The sequence below is a fragment of the Dendropsophus ebraccatus genome, chromosome 11 (assembly GCF_027789765.1).
Source record: "Dendropsophus ebraccatus isolate aDenEbr1 chromosome 11, aDenEbr1.pat, whole genome shotgun sequence".
NCBI classification, from domain to species: Eukaryota; Metazoa; Chordata; class Amphibia; order Anura; family Hylidae; genus Dendropsophus; species Dendropsophus ebraccatus.
This window is the reverse complement of record NC_091464.1, coordinates 6176042-6186519: the sequence shown is the minus strand read 5'-3', so window position 1 is coordinate 6186519 and position 10478 is coordinate 6176042.

Below are 10478 nucleotides of genomic sequence, written 5' to 3'. Positions count from 1 at the left end.
ATTTTTAATATAGGCCTAGCGGCATTAGTATCAGCCATTGATGGGATGTGCAGCGGTTCCATTCTCTCCAGTTCGTGTTTAACAATTATGCTGAGTCTCAAGGAGAGGTCTTATTATCTCTGACATACTACATTAACAGAACCCTCCCCTGACGGTGGTATTAGACCCCCCACACACACACACACTTCGTGGCCAAATGGGAGTCATTGCTAGGATTCCAGCTACCCATGGATAAATAGTGCATCATATGGAACAGAGCTGCTAAAACCCTTGTACATATTATAAAGAGTCCTATATACAGTAAATTCATCTCTTACATCTTCTCCAACTATCCCCAATCTTCTCCAATCTATTCCCAATACTTGCTGAGACTATAGAGCAGGTGGGTTAACCTCATATACACAGCGGAAAAAAATTAAAAAGCTGCACAAAGTCACAGCCAACTTTGATATCTATTGAAGCGTGCGTGCGGCATTCTTGGTGCTGCGAGACTGTCCAGAGCAGCAGCAAGTCGTGCTCTGGACAGTTCCTGACATGGACAGAGGTGGCAGCAGAGAGAACTGTGTCAGACTGGAGAGAATACAGCACTTCCTGCAGCACATACAGCAGCTGATAAGTACTGGAAGACTGGAGATTTTAAAAAAGGAGTAAATTACAAATCTGTATAACTTTCTGACAAGTTCCTGTAGCCTGTTGTAAATTGTTTAAGGGGTGTAGTATTTAAAAATAGGGTACTTTATGCGGGGTTCTAACATACAGGCCTCTACAATCCATTTCAGAAATTGATTTTGAAAGTTGTCATGAGAATTTTCTGCCAAGCTTCTAAGTTTCTAAGGTCCCAAAAAAGTAAAATGACATTTTGCAAATGGAGCCGACATAAAGTAATCATAGTGTAAATGTGAATTCTTAGCTCCTTTATTCGGAATGGTTCTGTTTCTTACAGACAGAGAATTTTTCCATTATTTCTCACTAACAAAGTACAATGTGCCATCAAATACAATCTCAGAATCAAAGCATCACAATGTTATTAGCACATAAAGTTTTAGAGGTCAGATCTGAAAAATGGAGGTAAAGAAACCACAAGCAGAGTGATCATGTGACTGAGCCTGAGAACACAAGAGAAGGGGAGCTAGAAATCAATAATATAGAATATACAACACCCACAGAACTCACTGTAATGCTAGTATACAGAAAAGTCCCGGACAAGCCCTTAAGGCTAGGTTCACACTGCGTTTTCAGCATCCGTTTAACGCATCCGTTTTTTGCAAAAAACGCATGAAAAAGGGATTGCAAAAAACGGATTCATTTGTGTGCATCCGTTTTTCCATTGACTTCCATTATAAAAAAAACGGATCCGTTTTTTTTGACGGACAAAAACGGACAAAAAAACGTTGCTGACCCTATTTTTCTGGACGTTAAAAAAAACGGATCCGTTAAACGGATGCTGAAAACGCAGTGTGAACCTAGCCTAACTAGTAATTACAGATGAGTGAAGCAGATATATGAGGGTTCTAATGAAGCCAAACGATGGGCTTTGGGAATTGCACTTCCCGCTTCCCGCTCTGTGGATGAGGTGGAAACAGCCCGAGGACTGCCTGGAAAACCTGGATACAGCCTGAAAGCCAAAAATCATCTGCCGGATAAATCATTCTTTTACCCATGACAGAAATGATACATACCCACACACATTATATACTCATTATATACATATTACATACCCACACACATAATATACCCATTATATACACATTACATACCCACACACATAATATACCCATTATATACACATGCCCGCACACATTATATACCCGCACACATTATATACTCATTATATACATATTACATACCGGCAGACATTATATACCAATTATATACACATTACATATCCACACATATACTATACCTGCACACATTATATAACATTATATATACATATTATATACCCACACACATAATATACTTATTATATACATATTACATACCGGCACACATTATATACCCATTATATACACATTACATACCCCGTACACATTATATATCCACTACTAGCTTCATGAGCGATGCCGCTGACATCAACAGTAGGAAGTGATGATAATAATGTGGGTCTTCTGTGTACGTAGAATAGGAGGAGATATGGTAGGTTGCCAGTACTGACTCAGCACACAGGTATGGAGGCACACCTGCTTTTAGTTTTTGTGGCTGGCTATACCCTTTCCCCAATGGTCGGTGACCATTGGTTGTGATGGGTCTCTTGGGCGCTTACCACGGTGGTCCAGAGTGGAGTTATGACCCACCCAGACTGTCGGTACTGCCACCCACAGAAAGGGGAGATAACCCAAGGACAGTCTAGCTGCTGTGTAGGTGCTATTGTGGTGTAATAAATAAACTTGTTTTTTTACTGACAAATACGTTGGCATACAAATAGACATTACTTAAGACTTGACTGGATTAGATCTGCGCAGAGGACTGTAGAGGCAGTGAACAAAGAGTAGCAGTGCTAACTTGGTTGCGTGCAGAGAAGAATAGAGTGAGTTGAGAGCTGTGGGGGAGAGTAGGTCATGAAAGTTCAGAGTAGTGGAGAGGAGTTTGTCTTGAGAGTCCCAACCCAATTTAGTACTGTGCTCTGCCGGAACTTTAGAAGGAGAAGAAGGATACTTGAGAGGACTTGAATAAGAAGAATACTTGCGCCCGTGTTTCGACCTTTGTCGCTGTAACCAACCTGTTGCCCTACAGTGTCAGATGAACCGTCCTCCTAGGGTGTCACAAGCCCCAGTCTTAGTTACCTGAGTTGAGCGAAGTGTCCGAGGGTGTCCCGGTGTCACCTGCGTTGTGATATAGAGTACGTACTCTATATCACAACGCAGGTGACACCGGGACACCCTCGGACACTTCGCTCAACTCAGGTAACTAAGACTGGGGCTTGTGACACCCTAGGAGGACGGTTCATCTGACACTGTAGGGCAACAGGTTGGCTCTTGGCTGCTTTGCTGTATCCAGATACAGTTCCTCTGCTATAGGATACTGTCCTGCACTTTTAGAGACGTTCACGGCATGGGTTGAGGTGATCCCTGACTTGTCCTCTCTGTTGGTGTTTAGCATTGCATTAGAGGTAGAAGTGTTTCTTTAAGGAAAAGAGTCTCTGTGTCCTCCATACGTCTACTTCCACACTCCAGACTAGACTACACTGGAACGGGTAGGGGACCTGGCAGAGCCAGGGCCCAGCTGGACTACAGCAGGGACCGTCTTGTTTTGCGTCCTCTCTTTCTACAGAAACTTGACTAGGACTGACTTAGTGTGGGTCTATACTTCCTCTCCCCATTTGACAACTTCCTTCAGGGTGTTAAACAACCTCTGTGAGTGGTGGAGAAGAGAGTGCAAGAAGAAATAGGGACAGAGATAGGTGGAAGAGAAGAGCAATTCTCATTAGTGCTGCAGATCCTGAGCAAAACATTAACCCTTAGTTCACTACAGCTGTGCAAAATACGTACATGAATACACATAATACCGACATCTAGTGGTAAAACTTAAACAACTTCATTACCACTTTACTTTGAGTTACAGGCTTTTGCGAGGTGTGTTTAGACTAGTAACACCCCTGGTGCTACACCACATACACATAGTATACGTTCTGGCCGGGATCACTAGCGGCAAAGCAAAAAACTGACATGGGCCTCAGAGAACCTGTCAGTGCATACAATTGAGCGTGCGGCTCCGGCTACACGCTCCATTGTGTGCAGCGGGGAATTCCGTGTGCACCCGCATCGGAATTCAATAGTATTGAAGATCATCCGGTCGGTACTGCAGTACCAGCCGGGATGATCATCAGTAACACCGGCAGTTCTGTGATGTATCTGCACTGACAGAAGCAGAGGAGATTAGAACCTCTTACTCTCATTTTGGTTATCTACTTAAGTTGTTCACCAGCAAGCTGATCATAGCTAAAGCTATGGCAGGAGAGATCAGCATACAAAAACACAAAAAATGCAACAAGATACAGACCCAATACAGATATGAAAGGCAGCCCCCCAACTGCTAAAAAAAAATCTCCATAAAAATAATGAGGCTCTTGGTTACCATTTGCAAATAGTGTAAACCATCCCACCAACGATAAGGTGGCCTCATGTCTGGAACAGAGAAATCAGCATTACAGCTTCTGGACTTCAGGCTCCAGACCCTCGGAGTGGAATGGATTTGGGTGGTTTTGGATGGTGGTTTGGGGAATCCCATGAGTCGCACCCCCACCAATAGGTATATCATTATTAATTTCAGGCTGTTTATCTCACAAAGAATCGCCTAGAATTGACACAGAAACTCTTTTTTCTCTCTTTCTCAGCTGAGAGCAGGACTAGGTCTAGACTACTACAGTATGTGGGCACTCTACTGGCACTTATACCTATAAAGACACCCAGTCTCTATTCGCTGTGGTGTTGTGTCCCACCACAGGCGTTTTGTGTTTCTCCTTTGCACCTCTCAAAAAAGCTTCTTACTCCAGGTTAAGTAGTAATGGAGCGCACTTTAAAGTTTCACCACTAGATCACAGTGTTTGTTTTATGTATGCTCTTATGTGTTGCACAGCTGAAGTTAGGAATGGGTTACTGTTTCCTTTGGCACACATTCCTTTCCACTACTCACAGTGTAGATAACACATCCCCTGTAGGAAGTACTTACGTTGCGGGAGGAGGTGTAGTGTCAGTTCTTATCCTCCAGATTCTCGTGGAAGAAGGACATGCAGAGCAAACATCCCTGCTGTAGCCAAGCCAAAGCCTGGCTCTGCCAGGACCCCTGTACGGGAGCTAAGTCAGTCCGGGGCCCTGAGCTCCTGAGGGACCCATGGCTGCAGCCAGGAGACAATGCAGTAACATTAGAGAATATATTGAATGACCTTATTATGTGACAATGATGTCATCACAGGTCCTTTACAGGCTGCATTGTGGAGGAAAAAGACTTAAGTTAGTGCCGCCATAGTTATAGTGGGTTGGGGGGGGGGCAAGCTTGGTGAACAGTCCGGGGCCAATGGTAAAGTTAATCCGCCCCTGGTTAGTTAAGTCAAAGACACGTATGTGCAGAAGCAACTAGAGACACTTAGTTCTTTTAGTATTCCTACTATATTAGAGACACTTAGTTCTTTTAGTATTCCTACTATATCTACTATGCAGTGCTAAACATTACAAAGAGAGAAGAGTCTGGGAGTCTCCATTGTGTGCAGCGGGGCAGTGGATTTTGGCGCGCACAGATGCGCCTGCATCCGAATTCAGCGGCTGCAGTACCGGCCGGGATGATCTTTTCTGACACTGGCCATTCTGTCACCCGGCTGGATCACGGAACAGCCAGTGTCATACAAAGTGTGAACATATCAGCGTTTCGCTTATGGCTTTACTAGGCATTGCTCCCACCTTACCAGAATCCTGCTCCTTACTGATGAGGGGCAACACCCCAAAACAGCTGTCTATGGAAGGATTCCTAGCCTTGGTTTTTCCCTTGTCATTACATTGACTAATAGGGCAACTTAATATGGTGGTTTTGGTGGTTTCCCTACAGGAGCCACCCCTTGGCTGGGTCCTTCATGGAGGGATATCCGGCTAGTCCTGTGTTTTGAGACTCTTAAATGAGGCTCCATGGGCTCTCCTTTTGTATATTCATGTTTCCCAGGGAGCAATGCACCTAGGATTTTACTGCATTGAGCGATTTAACCGGCAGCCAGCAGTGTTGTTGTTTGGCTGGTCTCCCTGAGATCAGCGATCTGTTTCTCTTATGGCTTTACTAGGCATTGCTCCCACCTGCTGCAAACTGATGAGGGGCAACACCCCAAAACAGCTGTATGTGGATGGATACCTAGCCTTAGGTTTTCCCTTGTTATTACATTGACTTATATGGCCACTGAATAGGTAGTTTTGGTGGTTTCCCTACAGGAGCCACCTCTTGGCTGGGTCCTTTACGGAGAAATTACTGGCTAGCCCTGTGTTTTGAGACTCTCAAATGAGGCTCCACGGGCTCTCCTTTTGCAAATTCATGTTTTACATCGAGCAATGCATCTAGGATTCCACTGCATTGAGCACTTTAACCGTCAGCCAGCAGTGTTATTGTTTGGCTGCTCAAGGGAGAGGACAAGTAAGAGAAACCCCAACCCACACCGAGAACAAGTCTAAAGGGGCAGGATAGTATCCTGATAATAAGAGGAACTGATCCAGATAGAGCAAAGCACAGGTGTAACGAGGAAATCTTGGCCACTCTGCTTAACCCAGGTAACAAGATCTGGCGCTTGTGTCACCCTCACAGGATGGGTCAACCGACACTGGTGCGCAAAAGACGGTCGAAAAAGGTCAAAACATGGGCACAAGTAAACATCTATTTTCAAGTCTTCAGTATTCTACTTCTTCTACTAAAAGTTCCGGCAGAGCACATTACTACTGGGGTTGGGACTCTTACAACACACTCCTCTCCTCTACTCTGAACTTGCAGTCTAAACTTCTCTCTGCTGTTCTGGACTCTCAGCACAAACTCCTCTCAACTACTCACAGCTCCACTACTCTAAAGGTCCTCAGTACAGCTCCTGTCTTATCAAGTCTACAGTCTGCTATCAGCCATTGTACAAAGTATTTCTATAGTAAAGAAAATGTATTTATGCTAACAGGACTCAATGAATATTACTCAAGCACCTACACAGTTAACACCACATTCTTGGCTCATCCCCCCTTTCTGTGGGTGACGGTACCAAAAGTCCAGGTGAGTCACAACTCCACTCCGGACCACCGTGATAAGTAACCAAGAGACCTCCCTCACAGCCCGGCAGGTCACCGACCACAGGGGAAAGGGTATAGCTTGCCACTCAAAAATAAAAACAGGTGTGCCCCCATACCTGTGTGCCCACCTGGCTCTGGAATCACAATAGTACAACAACTGGCTGAGCTATATCTTGACCAACCACCACTGCAGTGGCAGTTAAGGGTTCGACGCGTAGTGGCTGACGAATCTGTAGTAGACCACAGATTAGATGAAATGTGTGGTAGATTTATTGCACGTGGTTACCCTGCAGCACTTGTCGATAGACATTGTGAAAAGGTAAAAAATGTGAATAGGAATACTCTGTGTGGGAGAGAGATACGTATGACTACACCACGTATACCTTTTGTCTCGACATATGGGCCCTTGAGTGGACGTATTGGCAGTGTACTGAGGAGGAATTGGGGTATCCTTTCTAAAGGGTGTCCGAAGGTGGTGGAATTCAGTAGTCCACCCATGATGTCATATAAGCGGACAAAGAACATAAAAGACTTGATTGTGAAATCCGATATTGGGGTATCCAGGGGACCGAAACAAACTACACTGGGTTTAGCCAGGACGGGTTGTTTTCCCTGTCTTGGCTGCTCATGTTGTAGTAATTTATTGAAAGGTGAGACATTTGTACATCCACACACCACGAAACAATTCACAATAAAACAGAGATTTACTTGTAGATCGGACTTTGTTGTGTACATGATTGTATGCCCCTGTGGTCTATATTACATCGGGGAGACCACACAGGAGGTTAGGCATAGAATACAACAACATAAGAGCACGATAAGGACACAGAAAACAGAGCTGCCTATCCCGAAGCATTTTAATGAAGCAGGACATACAGTGAGTCAGCTCAGATTCAGGGTGATTGACCATGTACCCCCACTGGTCAGGGGCGGAAACAGAGAATTGAGACTTAAGAAATTAGAACTAAGGTGGATCTTTGTGCTTGAGACGTTGAGCCCTAAGGGACTCAACCTTGAGTACAAGGTCCTTCCGGGTATGTGATACTCTTCGTCAGTATTTTTATTATATACATTTGTGACATTGTTTTTAAATATTTTTAGCTTATGTATACTAATTGTCTTATTTTGTTTCTTGCAGTTACTCCAGCGACTTGCTCCCGACTCTCCATTGGTTGGATTTAGTTTTTGTTGGGTTTTTGTTTTTATGGACGGCATGATGAGTATATTAACTCCTTCAAGACTAAGCCTATTTGGGCCTTAATGACCAGGCTCATTTTTCAAAATCTGACCTGTCTCACTTTATGCGCTCATAGCTCAGTGATGCTTTAACGTATGCTAGCGATTCTGAGATTGTTTTTTCGTCACATATGCCACTTTATATTAGTGGCAAAATTTGGTCACTACTTTGTGTGTTTTTTGTGAAAAACATCAAAATATCATGAAAAATTTAAAAAATTAGCATTTTATGAACTTTGAAATTCTCTGCTTCTAAAAAAAGAAAGTTGTAGCACATAAATTAGTTACTAAGTCACATTACCAATATGTCCTCTTTATTCTGGCTTCATTTCATAAACATATTTTACTTTTTTAGGGTGTTACGGGGCTTAGAAATTTATCAGCAAATTACCACATTTTCGTGAAAGTTTCCAAAACTGATTTTTTAGGGACCAGTTCTTTTTTTAAGTTGATTTAGGAGGCTTGTATACTGGAAACCCCCATATGTGACCCCATTTTGGAAACTACACACCTTAAAGAATTAATCTAGGGGTATAATGAGCATTTTAACCCTACAGGGGCTGGAGGAAAGTATTCACCATTAGGCCGTAAAAAAATGGAAAATTAAAATTTTCCAATAATATATACATTTAGATTAAAGTTTCTCATTTTAAAAAGGAACATGATAGAAAAAGCACCCCAAAATTTGTAAAGCAGGTTCTTATGAGTACAACGGTACTCCATATGTGGGCATAAACCACTGCATGGGCACACAGCGGGGCTCAGAAGGAAGGGAGCGCCAATTAGCTTTTCCAATGCAGATTTTGCTGTAGAAGTTTCTGAGCGCCAGGTGCGTTTGCAGCGTCCCTGTAGTGTCAGCGGAGTAAAATCTCTCCATAAGTCACCCCATTTTGGAAAGTACACCCCTCAGAGAATTCATCTTGGGGTAAGATGAGCATTTTGACCCCACAGGTATTAGAGGAAAGTATTCAAAAGTAGACAGTAAAAATGAAAAACTCGAATTTTTCCAATAATATGTTCGTTTAGTTCGAAATTTCTCAATTTTACGAGAAACAAGAGAAAAAAATTACCCCAAAATTTATAACGCAGGTTCTCCTGAGTAGAACGGTACATCATATGTGGGTATAAACCACTGTATGGGCACACAGCCGGGCTCAGAAGGAAAGGAGCGCCAATTAGCATTTTCAGTGCAGATTTTTCTGAAGAGGTTTCTGAGAGCCAGGTGCGTTTGCAGAGCCCCTGTAGTGCCAGCGGAGTGAACCCCCCCCCCCCCCATAAGACACCCCATTTTGGAAAGTGCACCCCTCAAAGAATTCATCTTGGGGTAGGATGAGCATTTTGGCCCCACAGGTATTGGAGGAAAGTATTCAAAACTGGCCAGTAAAAATGAAAAACTCTAATTTTTCCAATAATACGTTCATTTAGTTTGAAATTTCAAAATTTCACAAGGAACAGGAGAAAAAATGTACCCCGAAATCTGTAACGCAGGTTCTCCTGAGTAGAACAGTACCCCATATGTGGGCATAAACCATTGTATGGGCACACAGCGGGGCTCAGAAGGGAAGGAGCGCCAATTTGCTGGAGCAAAACCGCAGCTAGTAATAGTTATTAGAATAGCGCAGTTACTAAAATACAATAAAGAAAATGAGATTACAGGTAACGTGGGGTGGTTACGGACAGTCTGGGGTGGTTCCGGGTAATCTGGAGGTGGTTACGGGCAACCTGGGGTGGTTACGGGTAATCTGGGGTGGTTACGGTGAACATGGGGTGGTTACGGGTAATCTGGGGTGGATACGGACAACCTGGGGTGGTTACGGTGAACATGGGTTGGTCACAGGCAACCTGGGGTGGTTACGGGCAACGTGGCGTGCATACGGACAACCTGCTGTGGTTACAGACAACCTGCTGTGGTTACAGACAACCTGCTGTGGTTACAGACAATCTGGGGTGGATATGGTCAACATAGGGTGGTCACAGGCAACCTGGGGTGGTTACGGGCAACATGGGGTGGATACGGACAACCTGCTGTGGTTACAGACAACCTGGGGTGGTTACGGGCAACGTGGGGTGGATACGGACAACCTGCTGTGGTTACAGACAACCTGGGGTGGTTACAGGCAACCTGGGGTGGTTACAGGCAACCTGACGTGGATACGGACAACCTGGGGTGGTTACAGGCAACCTGGGGTGGTTACAGGCAACCTGGGGTGGTTACAGGCAACCTGACAAGGATACGGACAACTGGCTGTGGTTACAGACAACCTGGGGTGGTCACAGGCAACCTGACGTGGATACGGACAACCTTGGGTGGTTACAGGCAACCTGGGGTGGTTACAGGCAACCTGACGTGGATACGGACAACCTGCTGTGATTACAGGCAACCTGGGGTGGTTACAGGCAACCTGACGTGGATACGGACAACCTGGGGTGGTTACAGGCAACCTGGGGTGGTTACAGGCAACCTGACAAGGATACGGACAACCGGCTGTGGTTACAGACAAC